We start from the raw sequence: 9995 nt of genomic DNA, 5'->3' as shown, positions 1-9995 counted from the left end.
TCTCTCTCTCTCTTTCTTTCTTCCTTCCTTCCTTCCTTCCTTCCTTCCTTCCTTTCTTTCTTTCTTTCCTTCTTTCTTTCTTTTTGTGTACTGTAACTATTTCTTAAATATTTTTAAAGATTTATTTATTTATTTATGCACATGAGTACACTGAGGTTTTCTCTGTATAGCCCTGGCTGTTCTGGAACTCAATTTGTAGACCAAGCTGGCCACGAACTCAGAAATCTGCCTGCCTCTGCCTCCGGACTGCTGGAATTAAAGGTATGCTCCACCACGCCCAGTGGTCATTCTTAGAAGATGTTTAACTTCAAATATTTTTCTTCCACAGCAACATAGTATTTTTTTTCAAATTAAAACTATAACCAGTTAAATGAATACCTGGGTGCTCTTGATACATAGAGATAAAATAATAGTGGCTCCTTAATTTTTGTCTCTCATACTAACTGTGGCCTATAGAGACAGTGGTACTTATTTATTTATTTATTTATTGCAAATCAATAGTCAACTCTATTATCATTTATGTCTATTTGTTCTTTCATGGTTAGTGTACCTGCCAACATTTCTACAAGCTTACAATGTGGGATTTAGAATCCAAGATGACAAAATAGCTTACCAGTTAGTGTCCATCTGTCTTGAGTTATTTCTAAGCTTGGGTATGCCTTTATCATCTCACCTCTCAGCTTTAAATTTTATATTCTCTCTTCTATAACACAAAATGATAGGCTGTGTTTCATTTTTCATATTCTTCCCATAACAGTTTGCATAAAATAACACTGGGGTTAAATAGTTGGGGAATTGAGGCTGGAGAGATGGCTCAGCTGTTAAAAGCACTGACTGCTCTTCTGAAGGTCTTGAGTTCAAATCCCAGCAACCACATGGTGGCTCACAACCATCTATAATGGGATATGACGCCCTCTTCTGGTGGGTCTGAAGACAGCTACAGTGTACTTATTTATAATAAATCTTTGGGCCAGAGCGAGCAGAGACTGAGCAAGCGGGGCTGATTGGAGCGAGCAGGGCTGACCAGCGTGAGCAGAGATCCTAAAATTCAATTCCCAACAACCACATGAAGGCTCACAACCATCTGCACAGCTACAGTGTACTCATATGCATAAATAAATAAATAAATCTTTAAAAATATTTAAAAAATAGTTGAGGAATTTTGGTATCAAAATAACTTTTCTGTAGAAGGTGTGTTGAAGCCTAGTACGGGATGCACCCAGCCTGGATGTATCAGTCACAGAAAATCTGTTTGAGTAATAGTACGTTATCTGAAGTACAAAAGTTGAATAATTTGTCTGGGAAAGAGGAAGAATGGAAAGTATGTTGTATGGAAGTGGAAGTGTATGCACACTGTAGTTGAGGAAGTGCTTGGACCATCTAGAGCACTGAAAGGCAACAATAAGGGGAATATGGGACATCGGATGATAGTGCGATACCATGCCATAAGGAAAGGAAGAACAAACTCAGTGTAATGTGTATGGAAGCCTAATTAAGAGATTTCATTATTATACCAATCAGCTGACTGGGAGTTCCTTTCCTGGGTAGTTTAACAGGGGTCAAGAAAAAGTTTCTAATTACTTGGTCTGGCCTGACTTGGCCATTCCTAATCCCTCTTGTTGAAGGTCATTGTCTTAGTTATCTTTTTATTACCGTGTGAAACACTATGACCAAGGCAATATTCAGAAGAAACAGTTTTGGGAGCTTATGGTTTTAGAGGGAGAGAAAGAGGGAGAGGGAGAGGGCAAGGGATGGGGACATGGAGAAAGAGAGGGGGGAGGGGGATGGGAAGGTGGAAGAAGAGGGACAGAGAGAAAGAGAGAGAAGGGGGAGGGGATGAGAAGGGAGAGGGAGAGAGAAAGGGAGGGAGAGGGACAGAGAGAGGCTCAGAAAGAAAGAGAGAGGTGGGGAGAAAGAGGGAGAGAGAGAGAGAGAGAGAGACTAACTGACAGTGAAACCTCATGCACCTTTTCCAATAAGGCCACACTTCCTAGGCTTTCTCAAATAGTCCCATATGTGTGTGATTGTCTCCACTCTGTGTTCCTCTCACTGGTCCCTTGAGCACCCTTACATCAGAATTGTCATATGTCTCAGACTACCAAAGCTCTGCTCTCTAGTTCATTGTGTATGGGAGGTGGCTGCTCATGAGATTTCAGATTTTTTGGGGGGGGGGTAGGTGGAGGGGAGGGTGCATCTCAATCCTAGAAACGGATATAGAAACTTTACAATTCGCTTGCTGAATTTAATTTTTAAAGAGGAAAAGAAGAGATTTAGATTAGATTTTATTTCATCAATAAAATGGTTTGGTCAAATGATACCTCTTGTAAAGATTTGCTTTTAGAATGGGAGTGTGTGTGTGTGTGTGTGTGTGTGTGTGTACATGAGTGTGTGTGTACATGAGTGTGTGTGTGTGTGTACATGAGTGTAGGTACCCATGGAGGCTAAAAGATGAAGCCAGAGCCCTTGGAGCTGGAGTTACAGGTGGTTGTAAGCCTCCACACATGGGTGCTGGGAACTGAACTTGGTTCTTCTGTAAGAGAAGCATACACTCTCAACCACCGAGCCATCTTCTCAGGCCCAGTGAAGTGATGATGTCATTATATGTAGTGTCTACTTGCCTATGAGTATGTTCTATTACATATCTATTTTTTAATTATCTAAATATTTTGTAGATTTTTCTTGTTATAATGTTGTATATTTTTCTTAGTTTTCTGGGTATTACGTGAATATATTGTTTACAACATTTATATTATTACACACTTGATAATTTTATAATGATGTTTGTATTCATTCCTTTTATACAACAGTGCAGATCTCCTGTTGGCCTTTATATTAGGCAAGTTAGCAACATTTAATTAATTTGCTTTTTCTTTTAGGATTATAAATAAATAACCCAGCAGTTCTATATATTGCATTCTAACCTTTTAGTCTTGTATTTTCATGGTTTATTTCATTAGTGAAATTGCTAGACTAGTCCATAGGAATAATTGTAATGAAAATTCTTGTCTCATTACCAGTCGTGAAATAGGAACGATTTCAACCTTTACTGATACATACGTTGTCTGGTCTAGGTTTATCTTAGGTACCCTTTGCTGACTAAAGATTTCCTTCTAACTTCATAGCTTATTTAAGTTACTATGCCAGGTACTTAGTTTGCTAATGATTTCCAATAGGAGTAGATGTTGAATTTCATCAAAATTATTTATGTGTAGCCCAAGGTAAACAGATGTTTTATCTAATCATTGATTGGCACAAGGCCCTTGGGTTTCATTTCCTCTTGATTTCTTCTCTTCCCTTCCTCCAACCTCCCTCTCTCCCTCTTTCTTTCATTTTTTTCTCTTTTTTTTATTTCTTTCCCAGTAAAGGAAGGCTTTTATCAGAGGTCAGGAAAAACAGACACTAGGGCACACAGAAAGATCCTCCGCAAAGCAGGGTGACACGAACCTTAAGCCCCCACTTTTTTTTCAACAACCCATTTGGTAATGATTTCTCATGACTGGATTTGGTTTCTAGTGGGTTCCTTTTACATAGGAGAAGAGCCATGCAAATGGGAGTTTACTGATGGGACTCAATGAACTGACGACAGCTTGTAGGGCACGTGCTGTGAACGGACATTGTTCTGTTGTATACAATCGTTAGTCAGTTAGATTTACTCAACAGGTAATAGAGAGAATGACCTTGAAGACTTATGAATACATACATGCAGAGATGATTTATAAGGAAATGCATTTGTGAACTGAGAAAATATACAGAGTCACAAATATTTCAATTTTTAACGAGGATTGGTGGCATAGGCTATTTTATAGTCTGAACATAGGAAAAAAAATTGGAAGTTCATGTCCAGACTGGATTAGCTATAAAGTAGGTTCAAGGCCAGACTGGGAAACTTGTTATGACTCTATCCTAAGATGAAACAGGAAGGATGAGGTGTGACTCAGTACTACGATTCATGTTTAGTGTGTGCAGGACACTGAACGCAATTCAACACTATGCTACACTACACTACATATTCTTTTAAAGAATACATAACTATGAGGTCACTAATCGGCCATACATCTTGTTTTATAGCTTTATATCTGGCTCCCAAAACACATAACCAGTTGCCCATGTTCAGTGAGGTAAACCTGAATCTCTGGCTTTCTGCTACTTAAGCTTGGGATGTGTTACTCACGAAAAGGAAGCCAAGATTCTAGTTTTTGCCAACTAGAATTTGATACAAATTATTCATAAGATAACCTTAACATAATTTTCTTATTCTTTTTTTTTCTAATTTTTAGTATTCTGAAAATAAGAATAGCTGGGGTTCTTTCTGTCCAAAATTTTCACTTTTTATTTTTTATTTTTATGTTTTTGCATTATTGCTGTAGCTAGGACAGCTAACGTTATATTATGTAGGAATGGTAACAGCGTGTCTTATTCCTGATTTTAGTAGGAATGTATTTATGTTATCACCATCTACATCATGATTACTATAGAGTTGTAATATGTGGTCTTTATTATGCTGGGACATGTTCTCTCCAACTCTGTGATCTCTAGAATTTTTATTATAAAGGCTTGTTGGTTTCTTCAAAGCTTTAAAAGCTCATTGTTTTTTTTTTTACATCTATTGAGGTAACTGAACATTTCTGGATCTCTGGAATGAAATAATATTTAAAACCATTTACTTATGGATAACCATGCTTATCTAAATGTATGTGTGTGCACTACATATGTTTCTGGTGTGATCAGAGTCCAGAAGTGGGCACCAGATCCCTTTGAACTGACGTTACAAGTGGTTATGAGCTTGTAATATGGGAGTTGGGAACAGAACATGGGTTTTCTCAAAAAAAAAAAAAAGGACCTCCAAGTCCTTTACTCTAGCTCCTACCCAGTAGTTCTTGATGAAATTCCACATCTATAATAAAACTTCTTAGTATCACTTAGGAAGTTAACTGTGGACATAAGAGAATTTCTTTAATCAAAGAAAGAGTACTTCAGTATACTTTTGCAGGGCTGCTGGATAAAGTGTCAGTAGTTGATTGGTCTCAAATCATTCTCCTCCCAAACTACCAAATTTAATATCTATGTCATAGCTCAGTTCTCTGTTTCTGGTGTGAGAGAAAGATGAGACCCATGTTTTCATAGGGATGACTAGATAGTTCTCTCTCTCTCTCTTTCTCTTTTTTTTTTGTCTCCATGAAGTAATACTTTTTCATGGTGACATTGTTGCTAAATTCTTCTCATTCCATGTGGTGCCACATATAGACATTAGCAGAGTCATGTGATGTTCCATTCAGTTTGGAAGCCTATTCTGAGAAAACCTGAGTTCACGCCTTTGTTATGGTATTCACTTGCTGGCTATGAAAATTTCCCTCAACTCCTGTCACATGTCTATGTGTTTTAAAATTTGTCCAGCAATAGTAACTGATCCAAGGCTGTGGGGAAGGCAGATGATGGAATCATTTTTTTATTTCACAAAGTCAAGTCCACACTCTTCTGCAAGTTTATTACCAGTAGATGAGGGTCCATGTATTAATCTGTTACATTCTTCTAAAAATGCACAAACTATAATTCATAACTCGTAAAGTATGTTCTTGAGTTGTTCAAGAATGAGAAAGCTTAGAGACTGGTAGGTTTTTGTGGTTCTATGCTATTCAACACCCTTTAAAAATGATGCCCCAGACCTCTATTTTATTTTCTATGTGACCATGGCCACTACACTTAACCTTTCTCTTCCTAATTTCCTTCATTAATAAAGTGGTTCTAATCATAGTGGTTATTTCTTAAAGGCTTCTTGTTAATACTAAGGAGGTAAGCATACAGGGCTTGAACTATCACTTGATAAATAATCAACACAGTAAACATTTGTAGTTATTATTCACAGTATTAGTTCAATAGCATGGAGACCTACGACATATATAGAACCAGAATACAACTTAAACCATGAGGAAATATGGTGACATAATATCTAATATGGTCATATCTTACTTGAAAAAGCCCACAATTCTTTAAGCTTTGGTGCATTCAACAGTGATTTCAAATGCTGATACTTTAAATTAAACAGAATTTTATTTTATGCCCTGACTTAATGGTTCTGTGCTTTGGAGAATCATGGTATAGTTTTCTTCTGGTCAAATACAGACTGCCTGTGCACAGATAACAGCACTGGGGTTGGTACTGGGAATGTCTCAGGCAGTGTGGGTCTGTCTTGTAGTGGACTCTGGTCTATACCTCATTTGTATTTTCCTTAATGCTGAAGTTGCAACCTACAATGCTCTTCTGTCTTATTCCTCAAACCATTCCTGTCTTCCCCTTGCTTTGTCTTTCTTCTCTCTCCTCTATTATCTTTTCTTCTTCTTCATCTTCTCCCTAATCTCCACGAGCACTTACTGAATTTAGGAGAACTCATTGCCCAACCTTGTTCTCACTCACTAGGGAATTCACAGCGTGGTGAGGTGATGGTGCGTAGTGGTGACCTCTTGAGAAGGACTTAGAATTTATCCTGCAGGCAATCTCCCAGTGAGGACATACCTGCTTTCATCTTGAGTGAGGATGACACGAGAGAGTGTTTACTTAGAAGTGGACTTAACCATGAATGGAGGGATGGGGAATTGAAATGGCTAGACTGTTTGAAAGGCTATTTTAAAAATCTACTGTTTGTAGTCTTTGTGCTGAGAGTTCTAAGACACAGAATACCTTAATGAATTCAGAGGCATAATTGTTTTTCAAAAAGGACTGATTGCATTTTAATTTCAACCAATGAATAAAATAGTGTGCAATTGAAGACAAGAGTAATGCAAGAAGCATTTGAAGGAGAAATGATAAAGAAGAGGTGGCTAGAACCTAGGGTGGGGGAGGGCACACATCCCAGTGGTTCTGTGCTGTGGGTGACTCAGTTGTGGGACGCAGGAAGCTATTGCTGATATCTGTAGATGCCAGAAGCTGAAAACTGGGGAAGAAAAATCATGAGCATGAGGTAGCAGCTTGATATTCAGGTACAAATCTCTAATCACATTGTTGTATAATGATAATTTTGAGCAATGTACATTTTGTAGCTATTAATTGATATATTGCTCTGTGGGCCATTATCACTGGCATAAATGTTAAAGATTTTATATTCTAGTAAGATGCTGGTGACCTCGTCGTTGGGGTTCATCTAAATGGGTTTCATGCTGTAATATATACTTGCTAAGAATAAAGGGCAAGAATCAGTTTTAGTCTTGACTTGATGGAACAGAAATAAACTGGGAAGCGTGGCAAAGAAATGATGTCATGGATTTGGCTAACATGGCCTGATATTTTGAGACCGAGTCTCATGTAGCCCAGGCTGGTCTCAAATTTGGTAAGTAACGGAGGATAGCCTTGAACTTCCGATATTTCTGCCCTGTCACCCAAGTGCTGGTATTTCAGACATGTGCCACTATGCTAGGTAGCAAATGTGCTTTGAGGGATGGCTATTTATGGAAGGTATTTACCGAGGTCACTTTCTCATTAGCCACAATGCTTAGGGATAAATACCAAGAAAAGGCAATGGAATGTAGCTTTTAGCTTGTGAAATATGAATAGATGCTATATTAGTAGGGACTATTTTAATTTCTCAAAATTTAATAATAACATACACTTGTAGTCATTGAAGGATACTGAAATACTAAGTTAATATCTGTTTCCTATGCCATACTGTTACTGCTGGGCTAAGCATTTCTATACAGTTTTGTCCAGTTATGTACAGTTTACTAATATGTATCTGTATATTTTGGTAATAGAATTTCCAAATAATGGGGTAAAAATGTCCATGCCTCTGAAGTTCCTACTTTTAAATATTCCATGCCAAATCTCAGTTCATGCTCTTCTTGACTATTTCATGTCTATGATTTACTTAATTCTGTGTGGAGGGCAGGCGATTTACAGAGTTTTACATTCAGCCTCTTGGGATTTTTAGTTACAGAATGTTTTCAGGTGTTCAATCGACTTTTAAAAAGTTGGAAACCATCTCCTTAATGGTCATACTGTGTGTTTAATTTTATTATCTTACTGCATTAGCAAGCATTATCAGGACAATAGAATGTGATAGTCATGCCAGCTCTCAGACTGCTATAGTGGGAATTTCTTTGATGTACTTGACTTGTTAATTCTGGTCTGCATATTCAAGAGCATATGCACCAATGAAGCCTAAAGGCTTGAAGATAACTGCACTTCTCTCTGCCTCATTCTCTCCACTGCCTTTCAGCATCGGAAGCAAAGATTATTCCAGTTCCCAGGTTCTAATTTCCTTGGCTTTTGAAAATGTGATATTGATATACCCATGTATCTTTTAAAAGCGTATGCCTAATTTTAATTTTTACCAACATAAAGGCACGCTACACTTAACCTTTCTCGTGCCCTTCACCTGTACTGGCAAGACTCAGGCCTCCGTGTGTTAATGAAATATGAGTCTGTAGATTTTAATACATTGTTCTGTTCTTTTTCCATCATTGTATTCTTTGGATTATTTCAAGTCGCACACTAGTAAACTGAGGTATGCGTGGATAATATAGTGTCAGTTAGTGAGTTACGCTGCTCTTTCATGTTTCTTTTCATGTTTCATGTACCTCATTGGCACATGGCAGCCTGGAGGGCTCGACACACTCTCCCGGACCAGGTCTTTAGACCTGAAGGCCGTGCTTACTTACCAGTGCTCGTACTGAGGATGGGCAGACAATGGCAGCACCTCTTCTTTTTCGAGTGTGTGGCTGTTGGACTTCTCTCTTGTGAGATAAGGAGTGAGTGTCATTGCTTCTTTTCAAGGTTGCTATGTGACAAGGTCCGAATTCTCCGGCTTTATCTTTCTTCCTTTGACGTCTGACTTCACATTCAAGGACTCATCGCAAATCTGACATCATGAAAACTTTCTTCTTTAAAAGTTCCACGGTTTCTGCATTCCTTTGGGTGTTGAGTTGGGTTTTAGTCTGTTTTGTAGTTTGAGTGGTCTTGACTACCTTGCTGGGGATTGCTTGGCAGTATAAGAGAGAGTGCATTTCTGCACGTCTTTAGTCTGGTTTTCTTGTCTCTGTATCTGCTGTGACGTCTTCATGCGACTCAGAGGAGCTTGCTGAGTTATGGAATTGCAGTCTATGGGGTGAGCATGTATGAAACTTGCCTGATGGCTTTTCCGTGAAGTTACAGCAGTGCTTGGCAGTACCAACTTCCAAATGTTAGCCAGCCTGCGAGGTGGAATAAACCAATTTGTCACTTGGTTGAATATTATCAAAGCACTCAAAGAACCTAAAATTTTATCTTTATGTTTGTGCTTCTGTCCCCTTCCCTGGTATGTAAGCTTTATAAGGTGATGTGTGCACCTCACTTCCTAAACATTCTTGATGTGTATAAATGCTCAGAAAAGTTTATTTTCAATAACCTGGAAACAAGTGAATATATTGAAACATAAACCTTCAGCCTTTCCCGATGGCCAGAGCTTTGTATGTATTAGGGTATCTGGGATCTTCTCCAGGCCAGCAGGTGTTCAGTGATCCTTGGTGGGTGATGGATCCCAGGGGAAAGAAAACAGGGAGCAGTGTTCATAACTGAACACACAGTCATACAAAAGACAGGTGTTAAAGATGATGGAAAGTGCTTAGTGGCTTGGATTGTCTACTATCCCCAAATGGCTCCATTCATATTCAAATGGAGTAAATCATTACACACATGCACAGCACACACACACAGACACACACACATATACCTACACACACTTGCCCAGACACACACTCACACATGCACACATGGAATCATATTGCAACAATATCCTGATTGTTGATTATTTGGTTTATAAATAACTTAGGCATTATAATTTCTTTTTTACCTCACTCCTTGTTCCCTTTTCTGTTGAAAATACAACAACCCGTCAATTTCAGGAAAATCAACAGAAGATGAGAGCAGAAAAGAAAAGAGAGGGAAGGAAGGAAGGATGAAAGGAAAGAAGGAAGGAAAGAAGGAGGGAAGGAAGGAAGGAAGGAAGGAGGGAGGGAGGGAGGGAGGGA

General features: G+C 38.5%; 1 protein-coding gene across 2 annotated transcripts in view; it reads left to right on the top strand.

Annotated features, from left to right (window-relative positions):
* Adamts20 (ADAM metallopeptidase with thrombospondin type 1 motif 20) overlaps nucleotides 1-9995 on the top strand; it is a 126083-nt gene that overhangs the window by 14447 nt on the left and 101641 nt on the right. The window lies entirely within an intron of this gene.

This window comes from Mus caroli, chromosome 15, assembly GCF_900094665.2.
Source record: "Mus caroli chromosome 15, CAROLI_EIJ_v1.1, whole genome shotgun sequence".
In the NCBI taxonomy this organism is placed as follows: Eukaryota; Metazoa; Chordata; class Mammalia; order Rodentia; family Muridae; genus Mus; species Mus caroli.
The sequence above is the reverse complement of the archived record's forward strand: the minus strand, read 5'-3'. Positions and strand labels throughout refer to the sequence as shown.